Source organism: Arachis stenosperma, chromosome 9 (genome assembly GCF_014773155.1).
Source record: "Arachis stenosperma cultivar V10309 chromosome 9, arast.V10309.gnm1.PFL2, whole genome shotgun sequence".
NCBI lineage: Eukaryota > Viridiplantae > Streptophyta > Magnoliopsida > Fabales > Fabaceae > Arachis > Arachis stenosperma.
Window position 1 is genome coordinate 140988869 of NC_080385.1, and position 15948 is coordinate 141004816.

The following is a 15948-nucleotide window of genomic DNA, read 5'->3' on the forward strand; positions in this document are numbered from 1 at the left end:
GTCCTCTGAATTTCAGCTTTTCCCTTGTCCTCCTCTTCACACACGCAAGGCTCCTTCCATGGCAAGCTGTATGTAGGGCATCACCATTGTCAATGGCTACTTCCCATCCTCTCAGTGAAAATGGTCCAAATGTTCTGTCACAGCACAGCTAATCATCTGTCGGTTCTCGATCATGTCGGAATAGAATCCATTGATTCTTTTGCATTTGTCATCACGCCCAACAATCGTGAGTTTGAAGCGCATCACAGCCATTCAATCCTTGAATCCTACTCGGAATACCACATACAAGGTTTAGACTTTCCGGATCCTCAAGAGTGGCCACCAAAATGTTCTAGCTTATACCACGAAGATTTTGATTAAGAAATCTAAGAGATACTCATTCAATCTAATGTAGAACAGAGGTGGTTGTCAGGCACACGTTCATGGATTGAGGAAGGTGATGAGTGTCACAGATCATCACCTTCTTCATAGTGAAGCGCGAATGAACATCTTAGATAGGAACAAGCGTGTTTGAATGAAAAACAGAAATAATTACATTAATTCATCGAGACGCTGTAGAGCTCCTCACCCCCAACAATGGAGTTTAGAGACTCATGCCGTCAAAAGGTACAAAATTCAGATCTAAAAATGTCATGAGATACAAAATAAATCTCTAAAAGTTGTTTAAATACTAAACTAGTAACCTAGGTTTACAGAAAATGAGTAAACTAAGATGGACAGTGCAGAAATCCACTTTTGGGGCCCACTTGGTGTGTGCTGGGGCTGAGACTTAAGCTTCTCACGTGCCTGGGCTGTTTCTGGAGTTGAACGCCAAGTTGTAACCTGTTTCTGGCGTTGAACTCCAACTTGCAACCTGTTTCTGGCGCTGAACGCCAGACTGCAACATGGAACTGTCATTAAACGGCAATTTACATCGTCTATCTTCGTGCAAAGTATAGACTATTATATATTGCTGGAAAGCCCTGGATGTCTACTTTCCAACCCAATTGAGAGCGCGCCAATTGGACTTCTGTAGCTCCAAAAAATCTATTCTGAGTGCAGGGAGGTCAAAATCCAACAGCATCAGTAGTCCTTTTTCAGCCTAAATCAGATTTTTGCTTAGCTCCCTCAATTTCAGCCAGAAAATACCTGAAATCACAGAAAAACACATAAACTCATAGTAAAGTCTAGAAATATGAATTTTTCCTAAAAAATAATAAAAATATACTAAAAACTAACTAAAACATACTAAAATCTATATGAAATTACCCCCAAAAAGCGTATAAAATATCCGCTCATCATATACATGTAAGATAGAAGAAGGTACCTCAATCTGAGGATATATCAATAAGTTTGATATGATTATATCAAACTTAAAGGATATAGATGTGAAGGTTGATGAGGATCAGGCACTCATATTGTTACTTTCATTACCGAAGTCCTATGAAAATCTGGTGCGGACATTGTTGCTGGTGGGTGACACCCTAATCATGGATGAGACGAGAGCATCACTTTTAGCGGATGATCTATGTAAGGTTGCTACAAGTGTAATGTCATCTCCAAATGGAAGTGAGCATAATGATCAAGCACAAGTATTGTTCGCGGCTAGAGGAACGACTAATTGAAGAGGAAAAGGTAATAAGCGTGGAAAGTCTAGGCCAAAATCTAGACCTCAGACAGAGAGAACATACTTTAAATGTGGGGAACCTGAAAAGCAAATTATCCAAATAAGAAGATAACTTTTAAGAAACAGAACAATGACAACCCAAAAGAAAAGCAAGAAGCAAGCTACATCTCAAATGATGAGGAGGACTGTTACTCTGTGACAGAACAATCTTATGAAATCTTCGATAAGTGGATTCTTGATTCAGGAGCATCTCACCATATGTGCCTAAATATGAAGTGGTTTACTACCTATCAAAGCATAAATGGTGGCACAGTTTTAATGGACAATGATCATGCTTGTAAAACTGTGGGGTTGGATATTATAAGAATCAAGATGCATGATGGAATAGTAAGAACCTTAAAGGATGTGAAAATGGTGTACTAAAATTTGTTTGTGGTTCTTTGGTAGTGATGAAGGGAGTTCGTCATGGTAATCTTTATTCTCTTTTGGGAACAACAGTCACAGGTGAGTTAGCAGTTGGAATCGGTGGAAGTAGAGATCAAACAAATTACACAAGAATATGGCACATGCGGCTTAAACATATGTTAGAAAAAGGTCTATCATTACTTTGTGGACAAGGTTTGCTGAAAAATATGAAGAAACCACAAATGGAATTTTGTGAACATTGCATGTATGGAAAGGAACACAGGGTGAGGTTTTTTTTAAGCAAGCACAAAAGTAGAGGGTTGTTAGACTACGTGCATACTGATGTTTGGGGCCCATCTAAAGTTACTTTCAAGGGTGGTTCCAGGTATTTTATTACTTTTGTTGATGATTATTCCAGGTATGTTTAGGTTTACTTTCTCAAGCATAAGAATGACGTATTCGACACCTTTAAGCGATGGGAGCAATGGTTGAAAATCGAACAGGTAGGAAGCTAAAAACTCTACGATCAGATAATGTTAGAGAGTACACGATGGGGCTTTCAAGGAGTTCTGTGATCGAGAAGGCATTGTGAGACATTGGACAGTTAGAGAAACACCAGAATAGAATAGAGTCGCTGAACGACTAAATCGTACGCTACTTGAGAAGGCACAGTGTATGCACTCTAATTCTGGGTTAGGCAGAGAATGGTAGGCGGAGTTGGTTGCTACAACTTGCTACATAGTGAACTGATCCCCACATTTTTCTCTAGATGGAGACACACCTTATAAGGTGTGTTCAGGGGAACATGCAAATTTCGAGAAACTCAGAGTTTTTGGATGCACAGCCTATTATCATGTCAAAGATAATAAGCTTGATGATAGAGCTAAAAAAACAATCTTTTTGGGGTATCCAAGAGGGGTTCAAGGGTATCATCTTTGGAGTGTAAATGATTCTAAGTTTGTAATTAGCAGAGATGTTACCTTTGATGAACGATCTATAGTAGCTTTGTCTAAAGATACGTTGCCAGATGATGGTTGATAAGCGGATAATTTATACGCTTTTTGGCATTGTTTTTAGTATGTTTTTAGCATGATTTAGTTAGTTTCTAGTATATTTTTATTAGTTTTTAGTTAAAATTCACTTTTCTGGACTTTACTATGAGTTTGTGTGTTTTTCTGTGATTTCAGGTATTTTCTGGCTGAAATTGAGGGATCTGAGCAAAAAACTGATTTAGAGGCTGAAAAGGACTGCAGATGCTGTTGGATTCTGACCTCCCTGCACTCGAAGTGGATTTTCTGGAGCTACAGAAGCCCAATTGGCGCGCTTTCAACGGCGTTGGAAAGTAGACATCCTGGGCTTTCCAGCAATGTATAATAGTTCATACTTTGCCCGAGATTTGATGTCCCAAACCGGCGTTGCAAATCAGCTTCAGAATTTCCAGCGTTTAACGCTGGAACTGGCATAGAAATTGGAGTTAAACGCCCAAACTGGCATAAAAGCTGGCGTTTAACTCCAGAAAGAGTCTCTACACGAAAATACTTCAATGCTCAGCCCAAGCACACACCAAGTGGGCCCGGAAGTGGATTTTTCTGTCATTTACTCATTTATGTAAACCCTAGGTTACTAGTTCACTATTAATAGGATCTTTTGACATTGTATATGTACCTCATGACACTTTACACGTTTCTTTGTGTACCTTCCATGGCATGAGTCTCTAAACCCCATGGTTGGGGGTGAGGAGCTCTGCTGTGTCTTGATGGATTAATGCAATTACTACTGTTTCTTATTCAATCATGCTTGCTTCCGTTCTAAGATATCACTTGTTCTTAACCCGGATGAATGTGATGACCCGTGACACTCATCATATTCTCAACTATGAACGTGTGCCTGACAACCACCTTTGTTCTACTTTAGATTGAGTAGATATCTCTTGGATTCCTTAATCAGAATCTTTGTGGTATAAGCTAGAACTGATGGCGGCATTCAAGAGAATCCGGAAGGTCTAAACCTTGTCTGTGGTATTCTGAGTAGGATTCAATGATTGAATGACTGTGATGAGCTTCAAACTCCTGAGGGCGGGGCGTTAGTGACAGACGTAAAAGAATCATTGGATTCTATTCCGGCCTGATTGAGAGCCGACAGATGGATAGCCGTGCCGTGACAGGGTGCGTTGAACATTTCCACTGAGAGGATGGGAGGTAGCCACTGACAACGGTGAAACCCTTGCATACAGCTTGCCATGGAAGGAGTCTTGCGTGCTTGAAGAAGAAGACAGTAGGAAAGCAGAAATTCAGAAGATGGAGCATCTCCAAAACCTCAACCTATTCTCCATTACTGCAAAACAAGTACTTATTTCATGTTCTTTTGCTTTTCACAATCAATCCTGATAATTTTTGATATCCTGACTAAGAGTTACAAGATAACCATAGCTTGCTTCAAGCCGACAATCTCCGTGGGATCGACCCTTACTCACGTAAGGTATTACTTGGACGACCCAGTGCACTTGCTGGTTAGTTGTGCGGGATTGCAAAAGTGTGATTGCAATTTCGTGCACCAAGTTTTTGGCGCCGTTGCCGGGGATTGTTCGAGTTTGGACAACTGACGGCTTATCTTGTTGCTTAGATTAGGACTGTTTTATTTTTGTTGGTTTAGAGTCTTTTAGTTGAGTCTAGTTTCATATTTTAAGTTTGGTGTCAATTGCATGCTTTTGCTTTTCTTTTAATTTTCGAATTTGCATGTCCCTAGTCCCTTTTTGATCCTTAAAAATTCTAAGTTGGGTGTCTTCCTTGTGTTTTTCCTTTAAAATTTTCGAAAATTTGTGTTTGGTTTTCTAAAAATTTTAAGTTTGGTGTCATTTTGTTGTTTTTCTCTTTCCTCATTTAAAAAAAAAATCAAATCTTTTTCAAAATAATTTTCAATCATATCTTTTCAATTGCTGATTTCAAAATCTTTTTAATTAACTAATTGATTCAGTTTTCAATTTGCTTTGATCTTATTTTTTTTTGTTAATTTTCGAAATTTTATTTTATTTTCTATTTATTTTATTTCGGTCACCTTAAAAAAATAAATAAATAAATAAATAAATAATCTACTTGCAATCCATATCATTTCCCTTTCTCCATCATGGACCTAAGTGGAATTGAGTAGTCCAGAAGGACTCTGGGGTCATATGCTAACCCCATTACAGCTGCATATGGGAGTAGCATCTGTATACCTCCCATTAAAGCAAGCAGCTTTGAGCTAAATCCTCAACTCATTATCATAGTGCAGCAAAATTGCCAGTATTTCGGTCTTCCACAGGAAGAACCTATTGAGTTTCTGGCACAATTCTTACAAATTGCTGACACAGTACGTGATAAAGAGGTGGATCAGGATGTCTATAGACTATTACTGTCTCCATTTGCTGTAAAAGATCAAGCTAAGAGGTGGTTGAATAACCAACCTACAGCAAGCATAAAGACATGGAAACAGTTATCAGACAAATTCCTGAATCACTTTTACCCTCCAAAAAGGATGACACAGCTAAAGCTGGACATCCAAGGCTTTAAACAAGAGGATAATGAATCCCTTTATAATGCCTGGGAGAGGTATAGAGGTATGCTAAGAAAATGCCCCTCTGAAATGTTTTCAGAGTAGGTACAGTTAGACATCTTCTACTATGGGCTTACAGAAAAAGCTCAGATATCTCTAGACCACTCAGCTGGTGGATCTATACATATGAGGAAGACGATTGAGGAGGCTTAAGAGCTTATAGATACTGTTGCTAGAAATCAACATTTGTACTCTAGCAATGAGTTCTCTACAAAAAAAGAAGTTATGGCAGTAGCCACTGATCCTAATCCTCAAGAACAGATGATTGAGCTTAATCAGCAATTACACCTGATGACAAAACAGTTAGCAGAATTTAAAGAGATGCTCCAAGAAACTAAAATTGCTAACAAGAACATAGAATCACAGTTGAATCAGGCAAAATAGCAGCTATCTAAACAGATAACAGAAGAATGCCAAGCGGTTCAACTGAGGAGTGGGAAGACATTGAATAACACTGCTCAAAGTAGCAAAAAGTCAATGAATGAACAATTGACAGAGGATAGCCAAACCACTATCCAAAATCCCTCTGAGGACAGTAAGAGCCCAGAGAGGAATACTATTGGCGTTCAAACGCCAGAAAAGGGGGAAAAGCTGGCGTTAAACGCCCATTCCCTACCTAGTTCTGGCGTTCAAACGCCAGAGAAGGGGGAAAAGTTGGCGTTAAACGCCCATTTTCCACCCAATCCTGGGGTTCAAACACCAAAGGGGAACCAGACACCTGAGAGTGCTGATAGTAACCCCTCTAAAAAGGCTTCTCCAACCACCTCTGTAAGGAATAAACCTGCAGCAACTAAGGTTGAAGAATATAAAGCCAGGATGCCTTATCCTCAGAAACTCCGCCGAGCGGAACAGGATAAGCAATTTGCCCGCTTTGCAGACTATCTAAGGACTCTTGAAATCAAGATTCCGTTTGCAGAGGCACTTGAGCAAATACCTTCTTATGCTAAGTTCATGAAAGAGATCTTAAGTCATAAGAAGGATTGGAGAGAAACTGAAAAAGTGTTTCTCACTGAAGAATGCAGTGCAGTCATTCTGAAAAGCTTACCAGAAAAGCTTCAAGATCCAGGAAGCTTTATGATACCATGCACATTAGAAGGTGCTTGCACCAAGACAGCCCTGTGTGACCTTGGAGCAAGCATCAATCTAATACCTGCATCCACTATCAGAAAGCTTGGGTTGACTGAAGAAGTCAAACCAACCCGGATATGCCTCCAACTTGCTGATGGCTCCATTAAATATCCATCAGGCATAATTGAGGACATGATTGTCAAGGTTGGGCCATTTGCCTTTCCAACTGACTTTGTAGTGCTGGAAATGGAGGAGCACAAGAGTGCAACTCTTATTCTAGGAAGACCTTTCCTAGCAACTGGACGAACTCTCATTGATGTACAAAAAGGGGAAATAACCCTGAGAGTCAATGAGGATGAGTTCAAGTTGAATGTTGTCAAAGCTATGCAGCATCCAGACACATCAAATGACTGCATGAGCACTGATATTATTGACTCTTTGGTGGAGGAGGTCAATATGACTGAAAGTCTAGAATCAGAGCTAGATGACATCTTTAAAGATATTCAGCCTGATCTGGAGGAACTAAAGGAAATAAAAGAAATTCTAAAAATTCCTCAGGAAGAAGATAAGCCTCCTAAACCAGAGCTCAAGCCACTACCACCATCCCTGAAATATTCATTTCTGGGAGAAGGTGACACTTTTCCAGTGATCATAAGCTCTGCTCTAAATTCACAGGAAGAGGAAGCACTAATTCAAGTGCTAAGGACATACAAGACAGCTCTTGGGTGGTCTATAAGTGATCTTAAGGGCATTAGCCCAGCAAGATGCATGCACAAGATCCTATTGGAGGATGATGCTAAGCCAGTGGTTCAACCACAAAGGCGGCTAAATCCAGCCATGAAGGAGGTGGTGCAGAAAGAGGTCACTAAGTTACTAGAGGCTGGGATTATTTATCCTTTTTCTGATAGCCCCTGGGTGAGCCCTGTCCACGTTGTCCCTAAGAAGGGAGGCATGACAGTGGTTCATAATGAAAAGAATGAACTAGTTCCTACAAGAACAGTTACAGGGTGGCGCATGTGTATTGACTACAGAAGGCTCAATACAGTCACTAGAAGGGATCATTTTCCTTTACCATTCATAGACCAGATGCTAGAGAGACTAGCAGGTCATGAATACTACTGCTTTTTGGACGGCTACTCAGGTTACAACCAAATTACAGTAGATCCTCAGGACCAAGAGAAAACAACATTTACATGTCCTTCTGGAGTATTTGCCTACAGAAGGATGCCTTTTGGTCTGTGCAATGCACCTGCAACCTTTCAGAGGTGCATGCTCTCTATCTTCTCAGATATGGTAGAGAAATTTCTGGAAGTCTTCATGGATGACTTTTCAGTATTTGGAGACTCATTCAGCTCCTGCCTTAACCATCTAGCACTTGTTCTGAAAAGATGCCAAGAGACCAACCTAGTTTTAAACTGGGAAAAATGTCACTTTATGGTGACTGAAGGAATTGTCCTTGGGCATAAAATTTCAAACAAAGGAATAGAGGTGGATCAAGCTAAAGTTGAAGTAATTGAAAAATTACCACCCCCTACCAATGTTAAGGCAATCAGAAGCTTTCTGGGACATGCAGAATTCTACAGAAGGTTTATAAAGGATTTTTCAAAAATTGCCAAACCTCTGAGTAATCTTCTAGCTGCTGACACTCCATTTATTATTGATAATGAGTATCTGCAGGCGTTTGAAACTCTGAAAGCTAAGCTGGTCACAGCACCAGTCATCTCTGCACCAGACTGGACATTACCATTTGAACTAATGTGTGATGCCAGTGACCATGCCATTGGTGCAGTACTGGGACAAAGGCAGGGTAAGCTTCTGCACGTCATTTATTATGGCAGCCGTATTCTAAATGATGCACAGAAGAACTACACAACCACAGAAAAGGAGTTACTTGCAGTGGTTTATGCCATTGACAAGTTCAGATCTTATTTAGTAGGATCAAAAGTGATTGTGTACACTGACCATGCTGCTCTTAAATATCTACTCACAAAGCAGGATTCAAAACCCAGGCTCATAAGATTGGTGTTGCTTCTGCAAGAGTTTGATATAGAAATGAGAGACAGAAAAGGAACAGAGAATCAAGTGGCTGATCACCTGTCCCGGATAGAACCAGTAGCAGGAGCATCCCTCCCTCCTACTGAGATCTCTGAAACCTTTCCGGATGAGCAATTGTTTGCTATTCAGGAAGCTCCGTGGCTTGCAGACAGTGCAAACTATAAGACTCAAGGTTCTCCTTCTGTAACCATAGAGAGGAAGCATGAAGAGCTTCTCTCAAAACAGAGTCAAAGAGCCCCCACAGTCAAACTCTAAGTTTGGTGTTGGGAGGCCACCACCAACTTCTAAGTTTGGTGTTGAACCCCCACATTCAAACTCTAAATTTGGTGTTGGGAGGTTCCAACATTGCTCTGAACATCTGTGAGGCTCCATGAGAGCCCACTGTCAAGCTACTGACATTAAAGAAGCACTTGTTGGGAGGCAACCCAATGTTATATTATTATTTTCCTTTGTTATTTTATGTTTTCTATAGGTTGATGATCATGGGAAGTCACAAATTCAATTGAAAAAGCAGAAACAGAATGAAAAACAGAAAGAAAAACAGCACACCCTGGAGGAAAACCTTGCTGGCGTTTAAACGCCAGTAAGGGCAGCAAATGGGCGTTTAACGCCCAGTCTGGCACCATTCTGGGCGTTTAATGCCAGAAAGGGGCACCAGACTGGTGTTAAACGCCAGGAATGGGCACCAAGCTGGCGTTAAACGCCAGAAATGGGCACTAGTCCGGCGTTTAACGCCAGGATTGGTAGTAGGAGCATTTTTGCTCGCCACTTGGTGCAGGGATGAATTATCCTTGACACCTCAGGATCTGTGGACCCCACAGGATCCCCACCTACCCCACCACTCTCTCTCTTCTTTCTTCTTTTGCTCGAGGACGAGCAAACCTTCTAAGTTTGGTGTGGTAAAAGCGTTGCTTTTTGTTTCTCCATAACCGTTTTTGGCACCTAAGGCCGGAGAAACCTCTAGAAAGAGGAAAGGGAAGGCAAAAGCTTCCACCTCAGAGCCATGGGAGATGGAGAGATTCATCTCAAGGGATGCACTGTCCTCCACAAAACTATTGGGAGCAAATCAACACCTCCCTAGGAGAATTGAGTTTCAACATGGGACAACTAAGGGTGGAGCACCAAGAAGATTTCATCCTCCTCCATGAAATTAAAGAAGATCATAGAATCATGAGAGAGGAGCAACAAAGGCAAGGAAGAGACATTGAGGAGCTCAAGCACTCCATAAGATCTTCAAGAGGAAGAACAAGCCGCCATCACTAAAGTGGACCCGTTCTTTAATCTCCTTGTTCTTTATTTTCCATTTTTCGAATTTTTATGCTTATGTTTATCTATGTTTGTGTCTTATTACATGATCATTAGTATCTTAGTGTCTATGCCTTAAAGCTATGAATGTCCTATGAATCCATCACCTCTCTTAAATGAAAAATACTTTAATCACAAAAGAACAAGAAGTACAGGATTTCGAATTCATCTCTGAAACTAGTTGAATTAGTTTGATGTGGTGACAATACTTTTTGTTTTCTGAATGAATGCTTGAACAGTGCATATGTCTTTTGAATTTGTTGTTTTAAGAATGTTAAAATTGTTGGCTCTTGAAAGAATGATGGAAAGGAGAACTATTATTGAGGATCTGAAAAATCATCAAATTGATTCTTGAAGCAAGAAAAAGCAGTGAATAAAAAAAACGAAAAAAAAGAGAGAAATAGAAAAGAGAAAAAGAAAGAGCAAGCAGAAGAAGCCAATAGCCCTTCAAACCAAAAGGCAAGGGTAATAAAAAGGATCCAAGGCTTTGAGCATCAGTGGATAGGAGGGCCTACAGGAATAACATCCTGGCCTAAGCGGCTAAACCAAGCTGTCCCTAACCATGTGCTTGTGGCGTGAAGGTGTCAAGTGAAAACTTGAGACTGAGCGGTTAAAGTCGTGATCTAAGGTAAAAAGAGTGTGCTTAAGAACCCTGGACACCTCTAATTGGGGACTCTAGCAAAGCCAAGTCACAATCTGAAAAGGTTCACCCAATTATGTGTCTGTGGCATGTATGTATCCGGTGGTAATACTGGAAGACAGAGTGCTTTGGGCCACGGCCAAGACTCATAAAGTAGCTGTGTTTAAGAATCATCATACCTAACTAGGAGAATCAATAACACTATCTGAATTCTGAGTTCCTATGGATGCCAATCATTCTGAACCTCAAAGGATAAAGCGAGGTGCCAAAACTGTTCGGAAGCAAAAAGCTACTAGTCCCGCTCATCTAATTGGAACTATGTTTCTTTGATATTTTGGAGTCTATAGTAAATTCTCTTCTTTTTATTCTATTTTGATTTTCAGTTGCTTGGGGACAAGCAACAATTTAAGTTTGGTGTTGTGATGAGCGGATAATTTATACGCTTTTTGGCATTGTTTTTAGTATGTTTTTAGCATGATTTAGTTAGTTTCTAGTATATTTTTATTAGTTTTTAGTTAAAATTCACTTTTCTGGACTTTACTATGAGTTTGTGTGTTTTTCTGTGATTTCAGGTATTTTCTGGCTGAAATTGAGGGATTTGAGCAAAAATCTGATTTAGAGGCTGAAAAGGACTGCAGATGCTGTTGGATTCTGACCTCCCTACACTCGAAGTGGATTTTCTGGAGCTACAGAAGCCCAATTGGAGCGCTCTCAACGGCGTTGGAAAGTAGACATCCTGGGCTTTCCAGCAATGTATAATAGTCCATACTTTGCCCGAGATTTGATGGCCCAAACCGACGTTGCAAATCAGCTTCAGAATTCCCAGCGTTTAACGCTGGAACTGGCATAGAAATTGGAGTTAAACGCCCAAACTGGCATAAAAGCTGGCGTTTAACTCCAGAAAGAGTCTCTACACGAAAATGCTTCAATGCTCAGCCCAAGCACACACCAAGTGGGCCCGGAAGTGGATTTTTCTGTCATTTACTCATTTATGTAAACCCTAGGTTACTAGTTCACTATTAATAGGATCTTTTGACATTGTATATGTACCTCATGACACTTTACACGTTTCTTTGTGTACCTTCCATGGCATGAGTCTCTAAACCCCATGGTTGGGGGTGAGGAGCTCTGCTGTGTCTTGATGGATTAATGCAATTACTACTGTTTCTTATTCAATCATGCTTGCTTCCGTTCTAAGATATCACTTGTTCTTAACCCGGATGAATGTGATGACCCGTGACACTCATCATATTCTCAACTATGAACGTGTGCCTGACAACCACCTTTGTTCTACTTTAGATTGAGTAGATATCTCTTGGATTCCTTAATCAGAATCTTTGTGGTATAAGCTAGAACTGATGGCGGCATTCAAGAGAATCCGGAAGGTCTAAACCTTGTCTGTGGTATTCTGAGTAGGATTCAATGATTGAATGACTGTGATGAGCTTCAAACTCCTGAGGGCGGGGCGTTAGTGACAGACGTAAAAGAATCATTGGATTCTATTCCGGCCTGATTGAGAGCCGACAGATGGATAGCCGTGCCGTGACAGGGTGCGTTGAACATTTCCACTGAGAGGATGGGAGGTAGCCACTGACAACGGTGAAACCCTTGCATACAGCTTGCCATGGAAGGAGTCTTGCGTGCTTGAAGAAGAAGACAGTAGGAAAGCAGAAATTCAGAAGATGGAGCATCTCCAAAACCTCAACCTATTCTCCATTACTGCAAAACAAGTACTTATTTCATGTTCTTTTGCTTTTCACAATCAATCCTGATAATTTTTGATATCCTGACTAAGAGTTACAAGATAACCATAGCTTGCTTCAAGCCGACAATCTCCGTGGGATCGACCCTTACTCACGTAAGGTATTACTTGGACGACCCAGTGCACTTGCTGGTTAGTTGTGCGGGATTGCAAAAGTGTGATTGCAATTTCGTGCACCAATGGTGATGTTGGAAAAACTTCAAATACTCAAGTGGTAAAGATAGAGTCTAAATACCAACAAATAGATTCTAATAATGTTCAAGTGGAGCATCCTAATGCTACTCGAGATGATGCAGAGGATGAACTTGATCATGAGGAGATTCAACGAGAAAATGCACATGCATTATAATAGCAGCAGTAGGATTCTTTGGCATCCACTAGGCCAAAGAGGAATTATAAATTCATTCAGAAGTTTGGGGTAGACATGAGACATTATGGACAGGTAAACTTGGTAGATTATGCACTCTCGGTAGAGGATGATGAGCCGGTCACCTTCAAACTTGCTATCAAAGACAAAGATAGAGAAAGTTAGTTGGTCGCCATGGAAGAAGAGATGCAATCTCTCCATAAGAACAAGACATGGGAAGTGGTCCCGTTGCCCGTGGAAAAGACTACAATTGGTTGTAAATAGGTGTATAAAAGAAAAGAAGATCCTACTAAGTCAGATGGTACAAGATTCAAAGCTAGGTTAGTAGCAAAAGGTTTTGCACAAAAAGAAGATGTTGATTACAACGAGATATTTTCTCCTGTGGTGAAGTACACTTCCATAAGGGTGCTTTTGAAACTTGTTGCTCAGGGTGATCTTGAGTTGGAACAGCTAGATGTAAAGACTGCTTTCTTGCATGGTGACTTAGAGGAAGAAATTTACAAGTATCAACCTGAGGGTTTCAAGGTTGAGGGTAAAGAAAATTAGGTATGTCGCTTAAAGAAATTGCTATATGGATTGAAACAATCTCCTCGATAGTGGTATAAGCGATTTGACTCCTTTATGTTAAAATAAGGTTTTTTCAGAAGTAATTATGATTGTTGTGTATACATTCATAAGCTTTCTAGAAGTGATTATATCTATCTTCTATTGTATGTGGATGACATGTTTATTGCTTCTAAGAGCAAGGTGGAGATATATAGATTAAAGGTTCAACTTGGTAAAGAATTTGAAACAAAAGAATTGGGTATTGCACAAAAAATATTAGGCATGAAAATTAAAAGAGATAGATCAAGCCGAAAATTGTTCTTGAGCCAGAGGGGGTACATTGAGCGCGTTATTGAAAGCTTCGAAATGAAAAATGATAAGCTAGTAGTAGCACCGTTGGCTCCACATTTCAAGCTTTATGGTAAACAATCTCCCACAATAGTAGAAGATAAGGCTTACATGGAAAATGTACCTTATGCTAGTGCAGTTGGTAGCTGGTGCACGAAATTGTGATCACTATTTTCACACAGAACAATCCTCGGTAATGGCTCCAAAGACTTGGTGCACAATACCATGGTATAAGCACAACTTCGCACAACTAACCAGCAAGTGCACTGGGTCGTCCAAGTAATACCTTACGTGAGTAAGGGTCGATCCCACGGAGATTGTTGGTATGAAGCAAGCTATGGTTACCTTGTAGATCTCAGTCAAGCAGACTCAAATGGGTATAGTGATAAACGAATAAAGCATAAAGATAAAGATAGGGATACTTATGTATATCATTGATGAGAGCTTCAGATAAGCGTATGAAGATGCCTTCCCTTCCGTCTCTCTGCTTTCCTACAGTCTTCATCCAATCCTTCTTACTCCTTTCCATGGCAAGCTCATGTAGGGTTTCACCGTTGTCAGTGGCTACCTCCCATCCTCTCAGTGAAAACGTCGCCTATGCTCTGTCACAGCATGGGTAATCAGCTGTCGGTTCCCGGTCAGGCCGGAATAAAATCCATCGATTCTTTTGCGTCTGTCACTAACGCCCCGCCTGCTAGGAGTTTGAAGCACGTCACAGTCATTCAATCATTGAATCCTACTCAGAATACCACAGACAAGGTTAGACCTTCCGGATTCTCTTGAATGCTGCCATCAGTTCTCGCCTATACCACGAAGACTCTGATCTCACAGAATGGCTGGCTCGTTTGTCAGGCGAGCACTCGGTTGTCAGGCGATCAACCATGCATCGTGTATCAGGAATCCAAGAGATATTCACTAAGCCTCGTATGCTTGTAGAACAAGAGTGGTTATCAGTCACTTTGTTCATAAGTGAGAATGATGATGAGTGTCACGGATCATCACATTCATCAAGTTGAAGAACAGGTGATATCTTGGAACAAGAACAAGCGGAATTGAATAGAAGAACAATAGTAATTGCATTAATACTCGAGGTACAGCAGAGCTCCACAACTTAATCTATGGTGTGTAGAAACTCCACCGTTGAAAATACATAAGAACAAGGTCTAGGCATGGCCGAATGGCCAGCCTCCCAAAGTGAGTTCAATCATAAAAACATGATCAAAAGCTCTCTAATACAATAGTAAAAGGTCCTACTTATAGAAAACTAGTAGCCTAAGGTGTACAGAGATGAGTAAATGACATAAAAATCCACTTCCGGGCCCACTTGGTGTGTGCTTGGGCTGAGCAAATGAAGCATTTTCGTGTAGAGACTCCTCTTGGAGTTAAACGCCAGCTTTGGTGCCAGTTTGGGCGTTTAACTCCCATTTAGGTGCCAGTTCCGGCGTTTAACGCTGGAATTTCTGTAGGTGACTTTGAACGCCGGTTTGGGCCATCAAATCTTGGGCAAAGTATGGACTATCATATATTTCTGGAAAGCCCAGGATGTCTACTTTCCAACGACGTTGAGAGCGCGCCAATTGGGCTTCTGTAGCTCCAGAAAATCCACTTCGAGTGCAGGGAGGTCAGAATCCAACAGCATCTGCAGTCCTTTTGAGTCTCTGGATCAGATTTTTGCTCAGATCCCTCAATTTCAGCCAGAAAATACCTGAAATCACAGAAAAACACACAAACTCATAGTAAAGTCCAGAAAAGTGAATTTTAACTAAAAACTAATAAAAATATAATAAAAACTAACTAAAAGATACTAAAAACATACTAAAAACAATGCCAAAAAGGGTACAAATTATCCGCTCATCACAACACCAAACTTAAATTGTTGCTTGTCCCCAAGCAACTGAAGATCAAATAGGATAAAAAGAAGAGAATATGCAATGAACTCCAAAAACATCTATGAAGATCAGTATTAATTAGATGAGCGGGGCTTTTAGCTTTTTGCCTCTGAACAGTTTTGGCATCTCACTCTATCCTTTGGAACTCAGAATGATTGGCTTCTTTAGGAACTCAGAATCCAGATAGTGTTATTGATTCTCCTAGTTAAGTATGATGATTCTTGAACACAGCTACTTATTGAGTCTTGGCTGTGGCCCAAAGCACTCTGTCTTCCAGTATTACCACCGGATACATACATGCCACAGACACATAATTGGGTGAACCTTTTCAGATTGTGACTCAGCTTTGCTAAAGTCCCCAATTAG